Genomic DNA, 15,660 nt, shown 5'->3' with positions numbered 1-15,660 from the left:
TATAAAGTAAGTTATATTTAAGTAGTTGAATGTTCTGACTTTAATGCAAAATTATTTTGGTGAGATTTATAAAATATTTAACTTACTATTTAACCTATTGATCAGCTGCAATCAAACATTTCTCAAGAACTGTTTAAGAAATATAGTCTCAAAACAATGTGCATAATAGCAGAATGTTAAAAATGGCCTGAAAATTCAGTCTCACAATATGTATTTAAATAATCACAATAAATCTACCTGATAGAAATATGCAAATATTTTATTTTTATGTAGTTTTTGTATATTTGCATAGAATGTTATTTATGAATTAATTTAAATGAAAAACTGTTACAAAATTGTATAAGAGCCATACATTTTGTAAGTGATGTAATCAAGTCAAGAAAGCTTCAGTGCTTGTCACAATTAGAAAAAAAGAAAGTCAGTGACAGAAAATGAAAGGAGAGAGAAAAACTTAGCCTTTAAAAAACTTTTTATTGTTGTTCAAGTACAGTAGCTTTCATTTACCCCCAACTCTTCCCTGCCCCACCCATTCCTGTGTCCCACCCTCAATCCTACCCCTTTTGGCTTCGTCCAGGTGTCCTTTATACATGTTCTAGACACCTCTTCCCTTTCTCCCAGCTTTCCCCCCTCCCCTCTCTTCTGGTTACTGTCAGCTTGTTCTTTATTTCCATGTCTCTGGTTCTATTTTTTTGCTTATTTGTTTTCTTGATTAGGTTCCATTTACAGGTGAGATCATATACTATTTGTCTTTCACCACCTGGCTTATTTCACTTAGCATAATGGTCTCCAGATCCATCCATGCTGTTGCAAAGAGTAGGAGTTCCTCCTTTTTTTCTGCGGCATAGTATCCCATTGTGTAAATGTACCACAGTATTTTTGATGCACTCATTTACCAATGGACACTTAGGTTTCTTCGAGCACTTGGCTATTGTAAATTGTGCTGCTATAAACATTGGGATGTTTATGTTCTTTCAAATTGGTGTTTCAGGATTCTTAGGGTATAATCCCAGCAGTGAAATTGCCAGGTCAAAACACAGTTCCATTTTTTAGTTTTCTGAGGAATTTCCATACTATTTTCCACTGTAGCTTCACCAGTCTGCATTCCCACCAACAGTGCATTAGGGTTCCCTTTTTTCCAAAACCTCACCAGCACTTGTTGTTTGTTGATTTGGTTATAATGGACATTCTGACCTATGCGAAGTGGTATCTCACTGTGGTTTTAATTTTCATCTCTCTGATGGCTAGTGATGCTGAGCATTTTTTCATACATCTCTAGGCCCTCTGTATGTCCTCCTTGGAGAAGTGTCTGTTGAAGTCCTTTACCCATTTTTTTAATTGAGTTGTTTGTCTTCCTGGAGTGGAGTCATGGAGTCATGTGAGTTATTTATATATTTTGGATATCAAACCCTTGTTCGAGGTATCATTGGCAAATATATTCTCCCATGCTGTTGGTTCCCATTTTGTTTTTTGATGTTTTCTTTAGCCATGAAGAAGCTTTTTAATTTAATGAAGTCCTGTTTGTTTATTCTTTCCTTTATGTCCCTTGGTCTAGGGGATATATTGTTGAAAATATTGCTGCATGGGATATCTGAGATTTTTCTGCCTATGTTCTCTTCTAGGACTTTTATGGCGTCATAACTTATATTTGTTTTTTACCCATCTTGAGTTTATTTTTGCATATGGTATAAGTTGGTGATCTAATTCCTTTTTTTTTTTTTTTGCATGTAGCTCTCCAGATCTCCCAACACTGTTTGTTGAAGAGGCTACTTTTACTTCATTTTATGCTTCTGCCCCCTTTGTCAAATATTAATTGACCATAGAAATGTGGGTTTATTTCTGGGTTTTCTATTCTGTTCCATTAGTCTATTTGTCTGTTCTTATGCCAGTACTAGACTTTTTTTTATTACAGTGGCCTTATAATGTAGTTTGATATCAGGTATTGTGATCCCTCCTGCTTTGTTCTTCTTTCTCAAAATTGCTGAGGCTATTTGGGGTTGTTATAGTTCCAAATACATTTGAATTATTTCATATACATTTTAAAATATTTGTTCTATATCTGTGAAATGTGTCATTGGTACTTATTGAATTTATTGGGTTTGCACTGGTTAATAAAACCATACAGGTCTCCAGTGTACAACTCTATAACATCATCTGCATATTATATCTTGTGCTCACCACCCAAAGTCAAGTCTCTTTCCTTCTTCATTTATCCCCCTTTGCCCACTTTCACTTCCTCCCGCCCCCTTTCCCTCTGGCTATCACCGTAATATTGTCTGTATCTATGTGTGTTTGTATATGTGTGTGTATATATATATACACATACACACATATTTTTTACTTAATCTTCTTTTTTTACCCAGACCCCAACCACTCCCCCTTTGACAGCTGTCAGTCTATTTTATGTATCTGTGTTTCTCCTTCTATTTTGTTTGTCAAATTATTTTGTTGATTAGATTCCACATATAAGTGTAGTTTTTGAAAATTATTAAAAATGCATTAACATTGGATGCCTATGTTAAAGATGGTATAGAAAATTCTATAAAAACAAATCAGAGTGCTCTCACACTGGCAAGTGTTATAACAGAAAACTTGATTTATAGTTAGACATAGTTCACCACAGTCTTGAAGTTAACAGAGCTTATCAGTGCTCTGTAGTATGATTTTATATTTATGTTTCAATAAAAGTCATAAAGTTATAGCTGAATAGAAAGTTTCAAATAAGATTTCAAATGATTTGTGAACTCTTTTTGACATTTTAATTGTATTTTTTTCCATTAGCATTCATTCCCCTTACACACACCTCCCCAAATCACCCCTCTGTTGTCCATGGCCATGAATCCCTTTTTCCTTTTTGCTCAGTCCCTCCACCCACCTCCCGTAGCTGTCATCCTGCTCTCTATCTATGAGTCTGTCTCTATTTTACTTGTTAGTTCAGTTTGCTCATTAAGTTGAATGAAATCATATGGTATTTGTCTTCCTCTGACTGGCTCCAGAATTATTAGACTCATACCTGGGAAGAGACTGTTGCTTGATAGACTCATAAGATAATGCCTTTAGACTGAAATTAACAACAAAAAGTAGGAGATGAGCTGTCTGGTGCTTGAGACAAAGACAAATAGCAAAGAGTGCGGATATGACAGAAGCTGCTGCCATTATCTAATACATGGTACTCTAACCAAGGCAAATGTGCAGGAGTTAGCAAAAGTGGGTTTACAGTTGTGAGTATGCAAACATTGTTCATTCTTGTATTATTATTTATTAATTACTTTATTGTTTTCTATATGAACTGTAAACCTACTTTTGCCCTCCCTGCATATGTACATGTATAAACTTTTTAAACAACATGTACAAACAAGGTAAATATCAGAAAAAGAAATATTTTCAAATTTATATGTAGATAACATATAGAGTATATTTATTTTATAAAATTTTCTTGAAAAAAGTGAGAGTCTAAATGAAAAAGATCTACCGATATTTCTTTGAAAAAAATAATATTATGCTTGTTACCTTAAATTGTAATTTTTTTCAGTTAAACTGTGGATTCATTTGAAGTACACAATTATCATTTTCAGTATGGAGATTCATCATCAGAGAAAGGAATAAATACAGAAATTTAGATCACAGGAAGAAATTTACAAGAATGGCTGTAAGGAGCTAATTGTATAGATAAATGTTTAATTCAATTTGGTTATCTAATTGTGAAAAAGCCATATAAAAACAGAACAAAACTAACTGAAGATATTTCTATATTCTAAGGATTTCAGTAAAATCTCAATGGAAAAACTCTTTTGACATCTAAATTATAATAAATGACCCCACATATCGGAGGATATCAGCTAAATATAAATATAAATATCAGTTAAAATGTGTATAAGAAACCTTATGAAAATATTATAATTTCTTTTTTTGAGGAAAAGATGTTGTCACTGGTGTAACCTACTCATCTGTTACTTACCTTAAGCTACCCCTACCTTACAGCTCTTATGGGCGTGGGCAGAAGAGCAATAGGCTAAGTGCTTGGCTCCGTTTATTCACTGGCGATCCCTGCCCTTTGTTCAATTTATTTTCCCAAGTCTGATCTCTTGCTTGCTGCTTAAATAATTTATCCTAGCCTCTGCTTCTATATTTCTTAAACTATAGGCTGAAGAATTTGGTCTAGCCTTTCTTCCATATTATTGTAAAACCTCCTTATAATCAAGAATCATGTCTTTTTCCCCATTATATTGTCTATGGAGTATATTAACTATTATGAAAGACAGATCCTTAACATATGTGTATTGAATTAATTGTCTCCCTCTTTGTTCTAGCTTTCTGCATCCTAGAGTCTGCTCTCACAGCTTTCTTTCATTCTTTTTCAATCTGCTTATTTCAAGATTATCAACTTGACCTCACCATGATCTCTAACCTCTCTCATCCTAAATATGACCTGACTTAATTTTGGTATATTTTAAGGATGTTTCTCTAGCTAATTAAAGTTCTAATCTTGCCCCTACCTATTTGTTTCTATCTTGTCTCCTGAATTCTAATGGGGTGCTGGCTAGTTTCTGTTACTTGTGTAACAAGCTTTTGGTATTATGTAGCCATCAATAATTTTGCATCTTCAAATTTGTCTTAACAGATATGAAAATCACTGTAAACACATAAAAATCACATGACAAGCATCACCATCATTATCACTGCCACTGCTGGATCTTCTTTGCATTGCCTCCACCAGCTAACATTAATTTAGTACTGGTCATTAATATATATATGAAAGTGCCATATGAACTGGAAAATGAACTTTCATGTATATTCCCTAGGAACTTGGTAAGAACACAGTCATGCTATGAAAGTCATGTAGATAAAATATTTCTGTTAAGTCTGTTAATGGAGATTACCAAGTGGAATCATTTATATCAAGGAAACTACAATAGAGTGGGAAGACATGAAGATGATTTTCCATGTTCCACCCAGCATGTTTGTCTATGAATTTTTGAAGTTTTTATCCATTCCTGAATTTATTATCCTTCTCACTCTGAGAACTAGACCTTTTACTTTTCTTACTTTGAGGGCATCTATCTGTTTTCCCAACTAACTGTCTTCATTTGTACAATATATTGGGCTCGACTATTCCTTATTAACTGAGCTAGAATTCTCCATTTATATGTAAAGACTGGATTGGGGATTATACATGCAGCCTCAGGTGTATAAGTCCTGCCTTTCTTTGTCCTCCCCAGAGTAGAGTTTAAGGTATTACCTGAATCTTTGTCTTCCTGTTGCAATCTCTGGCCTCAAATAAATGCTTTTCTTTTGTAGCTTGTCTCTCTTTGTTAACAAATTTTAGGGCAAGATACAAGTAGAATATTACCACAAGAAATTATTTAATATTATTTAACTTTGATTCCATAGATTCATTAGGTGTATGTTATTTAACATGAACCTAAAATTGTATTAAATGTAAATATTTTATTCTAGTAACAACCAAAAACTATCATATGAGGCTCAGAAATTTGTGCCAAGTCTTTGGGATTAGAATACTTGAGGTCCAGTCTGTCTATCTCTTTCACTTTCTATTAAAAATTTTAAGGTGAATATTCCATATTTCTTAGAAATGAAATTGAATTAAAATTCAGTTTAAATCTGTGTACTCATAAGTACACAGATTTGTGAAGTTGCTAAATTGGCCTATTAAATGGCCCAGCTTTGTTTCTGCTGTGTTGCTGTGTACGCCCCAACCACCATTCCTCTTACCTACTTTAACTAGACATTCTGATAAATTAGAAAAGAACTATTTAGAAAATATATGAATTAAAGAAAAGCAGGATTATTTTGGGAGCCAAAATCAGAGAAGTAATCTGTAAATGAGTGAGTTTCCTTTTTAACTTATTTCTTGATTGTTCATTTATATCTTGTAAAATGACTCATCAACAGATAACCAGAATACTACATTGCTCTAACAATGGATCCCCCACCTATCTCCACACATAATTCTCCTTAAAGATCTTTAGAAATGACAGGGCTCTAGCCTGGGCCTCATCACTGGGGATTCCACTGAAATAAGTCTGTGGAATTCTTTGGAATTCTAAGGAAATATGAATTCTTTGTTCCTAAACTGATTCTAAGTAGAGGAATTTGCAAATCACTAACTGGAAGCAAGGTAGTAAAAAACTATGTCTTCAGTTCAGTTTTGATCCTATTTGAGTAGAAGAGAGTAGAATACAGAGTGAGAAAGATATAACTCAAGAACATAATGTCGTGATCAAGATGAGTCCAGCACATAGTGAGAAAGTTTTTATTGAAGGTCATCATGAGTCCTAAATTTTAAGCCATATAGGCAAGTTATTGGCATTTACTGTTATCATCACAGCTTTTAACTAAATTATGTGAATAGTTAATTAAATAATTGTCTTATTGTTTTAATGACCTAGCCTTGAATTACCTCAATGATTACACAAAATTGTCTGGTGTATTATTATTCCTTCTACCTTTTTTGACTACATTTTTTTATGTGTGTCTTAGAAAATATTGGCACATACAATAAATAATAGGAATGAAAGAGAAAGAAAAAAAGAAAGGAAGGAAGGAAAGAAGGAAGGAAGGAAGAAATGAAGGAAGGAAGGGAGGGAGGAAGGAAAGAAAAGAAAAGAAAAGAAAAAAGAAGAAAGAAAAGAGAGGAAGGGAGGAAAGAGAAAAGGAAAAGAAGATGTAGAATAAAAAGAGGGAAAGGAAATAGCTTGTCAGCATTTAGAACCTAGAAATGTTACATACATTTTAAATTCCAGGCTTCTCTTAAAAACGTTGAATTAACTGGCCATCCGAAGTTATACAGATGGAAGAAGCAAGAAAACAACAATCTAGTCCTTCACCTCTGACAAGCACTGTTTGTAACTCCATAAAACTGTTAGTTATTTCTGCTTCCTATGTGTATGTTCCAGTTTTGGCAATATGATGTTCACCTGACCCCTTTAGGTGCCTGTGTTTATGAATCATGATCTCCGTAAAATCACAGAGAATGTTGCTATTCGCACTGCTTTCTAAAACACAAAGGCATGCAGAAGTCCTCTTCCTCTCTTCTGCCTTGACTTCAGTGATTTTTTTATGCTTGGGTTTATCTTCTGACTTCAGGAGAGCAAAAAAGCAAATCATGCTCGCTTGATTATTCTGCTTTCCTTTTTTTAAATGTTGGTAAAATTTAAAATCAACCAATGTTATGCTTAAAACAAATTCCATCTTATAAAACAGTATCAAGACTATTAAGAGGAAAACATAAACTGAATATTACCAGTTCAAAACAAATTCTAGATGAAGCAATGCAGTGTGAATATTATATTAACTCTTCCAAGCTAGATGCAATTTAGTAAATTGCTTTTGCTGTTCGCTTACATTATGGAAGGTTTAATTTGACTTCGTGGAGTATAAATTTGACTGCTTGAAGGAAGCCAATTAAATCAAATCTATATTTTAAAAACATTAGTCCAAAATTTGACATAATTTAAACAAAACAACTCGTTCAATCAGTTAAACACTTCAAAGATTTGGTATGGACAGTGCAACTAAAACTTGCATCAATTTATAGCTTTAGCCAGGATGTGTGAAAGCAAATTTTTGTCAGGTGATTATAAAATTGGGTTATCAGAATGCACTAAGCAGTTAGTTTCATGAAAACTGAAAATTTCTGGATCTCAGCACTATTTATGAATTATTGACTTATGTGCGAGCATAAAAATGAGGCAAACAAAGTGATGAGGAAGAGAGCCCAGCTTTAAAAATCTTTATTTTTTTTGCGTGAATCTATGTTTCTGTAAAATGAGTGACAATCATTTTTTTCTCTTACAATATAACAGTGAAAATGTATGGCACTTAGAAATTCTTTTAGTGTTAAAAATATACTATTGCATATATGCTAGTATTAATGAAAATATACAGTAGTGGATTCTATTTTTACTTGTAGGTGTGGCAAAAGTCTCAAAATAAGTAAAAATTTAGAAAATTGTCTAAATATCCAAAATAATTTTTGATTCATAAAATAAGTAGAGGGTTTTATATCTCCTATTTAATATTTACCTATTTGGGAACAATACATGTTTTAATATCTGATGTAATAAACATAATTTCATGCTTATTAGAATAAAATTTATAACATTTCTGATGCCTTGGGGTATTAAAGACTTACTCTTGGGTACCTTCCCAGCTAACAATGCCTTCTTTTCTGAGAAATATATCATCTTTTTTCCCTTTCCCACTGCTTCCAAAAGGTGGAAGACCTTGAAGTCCTGTTATGCTGCAGAACTCAGTCTATAGTTGACCGTATCAGGGGAGGACAACTGACCCAAGCCAAACAGACTTTTTCCTCTAGGAATGTGGGCCTGAGTGTCAGAGATGCAATTCAGTGTCTCCTACTTACTAATTCTGAGTGTGTGTGTTGTCAGATCACAACTCCATGCAGCCTGTTACTGCCTTTATGGTAACCACTTTGGCACTGGTGGGAAAAAGAGATAGATGAGGCCATGATAATCTTCAATGATAAAAAGTAATAGTCTGACACATAAATTTTGCAAAATTATGAATTGCTACATTTGTCTCAAGTTTCTGTCCACTGGGGATGAAATGGGCATCAGGGAATGACCTGAATATTCCCTCACATTACAATCACATAGATTATCTAGAGGTGACATTGAAGAAGGGCAATTATGCTTTTAATTGTACAGTGGATAATTCAATTATATTAAGTTCAAATTATCTCTATATGTCAAAATGTTGACTGTGAAATAAATAGGACTACTCTGGACAGTTTTATGCCATTTCCTCAACCCAGAGTATTTCCTTATGGGACCAACAATCACAGCAATGGGCTTGGACCACCGCTATCATGTGGCATCTACATGACCAGGTCATTCTAGTCATGGTTGACTAGGTGAAGAGTGAAAAAGTTATTCACAATGAGCCAATAATACTGTCCTTCCTGGGAATTTGTATTGGTTTCACAGATTTGAAGCTTTTTTTTACCATGTAACAATTTAAACCATAGACATGTAAACTTGGGAGTTGTGGGAATGCCAATCTAATATTTTGAGTGGATAGAAGCAAGAAAAGCAAGTGATTTATAAGCTCTTCTTTAATACATTTCTGGATATTTGAATTGATTCTATTTTCTAAAAACTGTTGGTTTTCTGTCTCTTAAAATGGAGAGTGATAACCTCAGTTGGAACATTTATGTCAAGATTCTCAAGTATGTCTTAGATTTGGATCAGTTTCTACAGATTTTCATTACGTTTTATTTTTTCCAACCTGGGTTTTTGGAAAACAACATGAGCAAGGAGAATTACTCTGAAACATTTTAACAAGCCTCTCAAAATTCTTCAGGAAATATCACCACCAGCTGTTCGGCTGCTCAAGTCAGAAGATGGAAGTCATTACCAGTCTCCTCAACACACATCCCATCAATCACAGAGCCTGTTCCTTCAAATCTCACAAATTGGCCCAATTCTCCTACTTCACTTTATACTAATTTTGATCAATTCATCATTAATTTTCACTTGTATTACTGGAACACTCTGCAATAATTTCTGTGTCTCCATCTTCTTCTGCTATCACGATTCATCATATTAGTCAAAATAAACATTTAGGAATGTAATTATCTTCATGTCACTCCAGTACAGAATATTTTAAATAATTTCCCATTGCCTTCATTATAAATTCTAAAATAGTATGGTTAACTAGCTAACTCTCCAGCTGCATTTCATATCTACATCACTTTAGCTATGAATATTCTGGATTATGATTGTATAACTTCAGAAGTATTGATATTTTGTACCAGAAAAATCTTTGTGGTAAAGGGCATTATAGAATATTTAACAGTATCTCTGTCTTCTACTCACTAGATGCCAGTAGCATTACCTCAGTTGTGACAAAATGTCCCCAGATATTGTCAAATGTCCCCTGAGGAGTAAAATCATCCTGGTTAAAATCTACTGCTCTAGGTAAAGCGTTGTTCTTTTATATTTTATAACAATGCTCTTTTATTTTCTACCACACATTCCTTAAAATTATTATCTTCTTCCTGGAATGTTTTCTTTATTTTTCCATAACTTAAAGTTACTTCCTCTTGGTGCTGCCAGATCAGTTTTACTCTCTGGACCCTCCTGATTCATTGTTTTCTATTTTCTGGCTTCAGTTCCCTGTCTTCTTCTCAACTGTGCCAGTGCATTATGCTCATCTCAGGGTCTCTGCTCGTGTTCTTTCACATTTTCCCGGAATTACCTACCTTTGTCTCCATGTCTACTCATAGCCTGCATTGCTTCTTTCCAGAACACTTCTTAGCACTACGGACTAATTTAGTCTGATTTTTGTTGCTGTTAATATGCTGCATAAGTAATTATATTCCTTTTACTCAGAACACTTGTTTCAGCTTGCCTTTTTGTGTTAATTTGTGTAATAATCTGGCTAATATATTTCTCATCCACAAATATCTGTACTCAATGAGAACAACCAATAAAGAACTGGGTTTTTTTGTGTTTTGCTTATCTTTTTACTTCCAGCACCCACCGGAGAGTCTGGCACATAATAAACTCTCAATATATATTTGTGTTCACCCAATATATATTTGGAGAGTAAATAGGATCCACTGCCCACAGTTAGAATTGGGTGACTAGTGAGTACGGATGCTTCCGATATAGGTTGGAAGCTTCCCCAAGAGGTGGGATCTTGTCCTTGTTTGGAGCCACTATAACTATAGTGCTTAATATAAGCTCTCAACATTTTCTTTTCTTTTTTTTTTTTGCCTCAAGGGATTGAATGCTTCTCCAAAAGAACTCTCTTAAAAAAATAAAAAGATAAAGAAACTTTTAATTTACAAAATTTTCATTAAAAATAGACCTTAGGTATCTGCTGTACCATTTTTATTTGTGTATTGTTGCAGTGTATTTGTAGATGAATGTGCCTCTATTTCAGTGCAATGTAAGTTAATGGTAGGGAGATGCTGGAATCTTGTCTCCTGATGCTTAGTTAAACTTTCTTAGTTGCTTAATCTCACCTGACAGATATCTTTTAAAAATTCTCTTAATAAATATGTCCAAGACCTTAATACACCTACAAATAGTTTGAGTTATTAATATACATTACTTGTCTATTTACTGTATCTTCTATTTTGCTTTTTTATTCAGCTTTTAAGTACTTTCAAGTTAAATTTTTAAAATAACACCTTTTGCAATAAGTTGATATTGCATTAGTTTCACAGAATCAACATATAGTACTAAAAATATAACTTTTATTATTATCATCATGTTCAAGAAGCATTTAACCAATATAAATAGACTCAGAGCTAAAACTCCACAAAAAAATAATGGGCTTCACATTTTGAAATAATATCATTGATGCCCAGGGCCTCTTAGTGTTACAGAACAAGAGGCCCGAGGGAGGGGCAACACAATATTTGACCCACCTGGGGATGCCAAAAACTGCTATACAACAGGGGCCCCTCCCAAGGACAAAATACTACAATCTACTGGGCTCTTCTGTCGGCTGCCAATTGGAAAGACATCTCTCAATGCCAGAGATTTGTGAAAAGGAAACAAAATGTTTATTTAATGCTATTCAGGCCTAATGCCTCCACTAAAATATCAAAGTCCTTTAGGGTATACACCTACACCCACACAGCTTCCTTCTCCCACTATCCCAACTGTGGGTGCTGTAAATTAGGAAAAAAAACCACACGTCTGTGTTTTTCAGGCCGTTGGCGCCATCAGCTGTATCACCATGTAGGAAGGATCCCTCGTTAATCCAATCATGTGGCACCTTCTCACGGTCCACTGGCAAGAGTTCTTTCTACCAAGTTCTAGCTAAAGTCTCTCCTGCTTTCCAGGCCCAGTGGCCAAAGGGGGCACCCCAAAGCTGCGTGGGCCTCTTCTACCAAAGCTGCAGGGGTCAACACTCCACCAAAAGCATGTGGCTGTCTTCTTCACCTGGCTGCAGTGATCTCCATTCTGGCAAAGCTGCATGGTTTTTTCACCTGGGAAAGAGGGGGTTCTCACTCTACTGAAACTGCGTGGCTCTCTCTCTCAATGGCTGCTGTGTCTGGCTTTTAAATCCTCGCACCATCTTCCTCTGTATCCCTATTTCCGACTCCTTCCAAGATCAGTTACAACTGCCAGTATTTCTGTATTAATACAAGTTTACTGGGTTGCCATTGTTAGTCTGGGCAGTAATCATCCCATGTCCTAGAGCCAATCTTCTCCAAGCTCCCACGCAGGTGCTGTAACTTGAGGGACCTGCCCCCAGTTACATCTTGGGGGAAGTGACTTCATCCCCCTGGCTCCAAGCCTGGCCACAGCCATTTAACATATCCAAGTGACCTACCAAAGGCTATAGATATGTTAAATGACAATGCCATGGATTAGCTGCAAGGCTGTGGTTGTACAAAACAGCCCTGCATGTTTCTGCTCCATATGTCTCTTCCCTCATCTCACACCTGTGGGGGAGGAGTGAGGACATTTTGTATGTCTCTCCAGTATTCCTATACACTTTGAATTCTGGGCACCATTCCAAATCTTTTTTTGGGCCCCCCGGCTGCACCCTGTATCATTAGTCCCCAGAAACCATTTGAATTATATGAATCATAAAATAGAGTGTTATTATCCTGAGTATTTTGGGCTACCATGCCAATAACTGATTCCCTAAAGAAAATAGAAGTTCTATATAAGTTTTAACTTAACTGATCTTAAATACTCTGAGCAACCAAAGTACCATTTATTGGGGAAAAGGCTATAACTCATTAATACAAAAACATTAGCAAAATACTGGCTCAGATCCTGAGGAAAATATATATAAAAGAAAACATAGATCACTCTGTCTCTGCTGTATTAAATAATAAAAAGCATAATTTATAAGCCATGCTCACAATTCCCCTTATGCACAAAAAACCTAATGGATTAAGCAGTTCCAACACCTAGGTATCCTATACTTGACAAGCTGGTATGCGTGTGCTATTTCTAGAAAATAAGTTGTTAGGTTTGAAAGGGTAAATCACTTGCTCTGTTATTAATCATAAAATTATGTTTGCAAGCCCCCTGGGAAGATATACAGCTGAGAAAATCCTGTCTTCTAAACTTCACAGAACTAGGATTAAAAACATGTCTCACATCAACATTTTGTTTTTAGTAAACTGATGTTTGCTTCAGCAAAAAGTTTGTGTTATTCACATCTTGGGTGGCTTGGATATATGCATCCTTTCACAAACTGTTGTTGAATATTAAATCTAATAAAAAGAGTAGCAGTATTTAAATAAAGTATTTCCCCAAGTAAAGATCAACAGTGACATCCTTTAATTGATTTATACTAGGACTCAACCCACCCCTCAGAAAAAGATAAGATGACTTAGAAAATACATGCATTATTCTAAAATACCAGTATATATTAAAAGGAAGTTTTAAAAATAAAGCCCTATTAAATGAATTTCCAGTAACTTATAACAATTAGGCCACTCATCTTTTTTAATTAAATATTTGCAATTAATCAAGGAAAAAATTAATTTTCTGTAGTTTTATTGTTTGATATTCATAATTTTTTAAATGTAATAAAGATTATTATAAACCAAAATTAGTAAGTCATACAAATATGTTTGTTGAAAAGGACAGAAGCCTATTTTTCATTTTTCTGAATTTTCTTGTATTTGAAAATGCAGAAAAAATTTTCATACATAGTAAATTAGAAGTCTTAAATTCTGAATTAAAATTTTCTATCTATGTGTCTTTAATGCAGCTATTTATTGCATCTATGCTAGTTTTAAAAAATGAGGATGTTTCAATGAGTTATCCCCAAAACACATTCCAAATTCCTTTTATGATTCTGAATTATTTGTGATTAAGAAAGATAATCATGTTCGTCGGAATAAATGACACTGAATAGGAAATAATGTTGTGTTTCAAGTATTATATTTAAGAATTAAAAAATTAATTCATTAATTTTAAGGACATTTTTTTAAGTTTCTATTTATTTATTTTTAGACAGAGTGGAAGGCAGGGAGAGAGGGAGAAAAGCATCAATGTGTGGTTGCCATTCATGCGCCCCCTACTGGGGGCCTGGCCCACAGTAAGGCTAGGCATGTACTTTGATTGGGAATTAAACTGGTAACTGTTTGGTTCTCCAGCTGGCTCTCAATGCACTGAGCCACACCAGCCAGGGTGAAAAGATAAATTTCATTTAACAAAAACAATACAAAATTCTTCTAACAGGTGTCCTCACAAAGATGGACTAATTCCCCGTAAATGGCTCATGCTTTCAAAATTTCAGGGCTTCCTCTTCTTCTACATCCTCACTCATTTTAAGAGGCTAAGGGTCATCTTTCGTGGAAAGCTGTTACATCCTATAAGCAATTGCTTAATACCAGATTTTGTAAGGCTTTCTTATTTGGTCTCTTATTTTTTGTCGCTGGTTATATGCAGATATAATTAAACATGAACATATTTGTCTCAGCTGAGCGACATAACTCCTTTATATCTTCATGTTCAATATTAAAGTTTAGTTTGAGTTCTTCAGTTCTAGTCATTATATAATTTCCACATAGGATTAAGCTGTGTTCATTCACAATGATCATTTCTGCCTTATAATTCAATTTCCTAAAATAGAATTCTTGCAACTTTGTGTCTTTGTTTTACTTTTTCTATTACTTTGAATGTTTTTACAGTAAACATCTTCACATTTTGATTGCGATAGTCACTTGTTTGTTCCTCGCTAATGCTTCCCTAGGTGTTTTCATCAAGTAAAGGAGTTGCTGCCATCTTTTACAGTTTTCATCACAGCTCTCACTCTTGTTATGTCTAAAGAAATCACAAACCTAACAGCTCAAACAGAAGTGTATTTCCTCCTAAACGTACTGCTCCTTCGGTCTCCGTAGCTCAATAACTGGCACCACAATCTACTTAAACGTCTGAGACGAAAACTTACAAGTCATTTATCACTTTTCTTTTCCTTATCATTTACATACAAAACCATCATGTCCTCTAACTCTAAAGTAGATATTAGCACCATTTAGCTTTTGCTGCCTCTGTCTATTCTCCAGTTCACTCTACGATCTTCTTCTGTGCAGGCTGCAATAGTTTAGCTGCTTTTGTGTTCCAAGAGATCCCTTTTGTTCATGAACTTAAAGCTAAATGTATATTCTATAGGATATATACCAACTGGCTGCTGCTTATTTCTCTTGGCACATTTCCTGCCATTCTTAGCAGCATGAGGTTTTTACTTGTTTGGTTGGCTGGTTGGTTAGTGTTGTTCTTACTATTTTCAAACAATATTAAATTTTCACTAATGTAGAATCTTTAGTTTTGTTTTTTCTGTCCATAATGTTCTGTTCCTAATTTGCTCAGCTGACCCTTTTTTACAAGCCTCACACTGGGATAGCTTCTTTGACTGCCACCTATATCATCACCCTAATCAATTCCAATTACTTCATGCTAACTTTTCATTTTTTCTCATAATAATGTAAGTTACATTTTTATGATTTTATTTTTTAAAAAAATTTATATGCTATCTTTCCAAAAAAGAATACACAAGTGCATTTTAAGTAAATGAGGACCTTAACTATAATATTCACCTTGGCTCAGAGTTGAAAATCAATGAATACTTGTTGAATGAATGATTGCATTAAGAAATAAATCTACTTTGGATATAAAAATTCTTTTATATACT

Source organism: Artibeus jamaicensis, unplaced genomic scaffold, assembly GCF_021234435.1.
Source record: "Artibeus jamaicensis isolate MK-2021 breed Jamaican fruit bat unplaced genomic scaffold, CSHL_Jam_final contig_388, whole genome shotgun sequence".
Lineage (NCBI taxonomy): Eukaryota > Metazoa > Chordata > Mammalia > Chiroptera > Phyllostomidae > Artibeus > Artibeus jamaicensis.
This window is presented reverse-complemented; position numbering follows the sequence as displayed.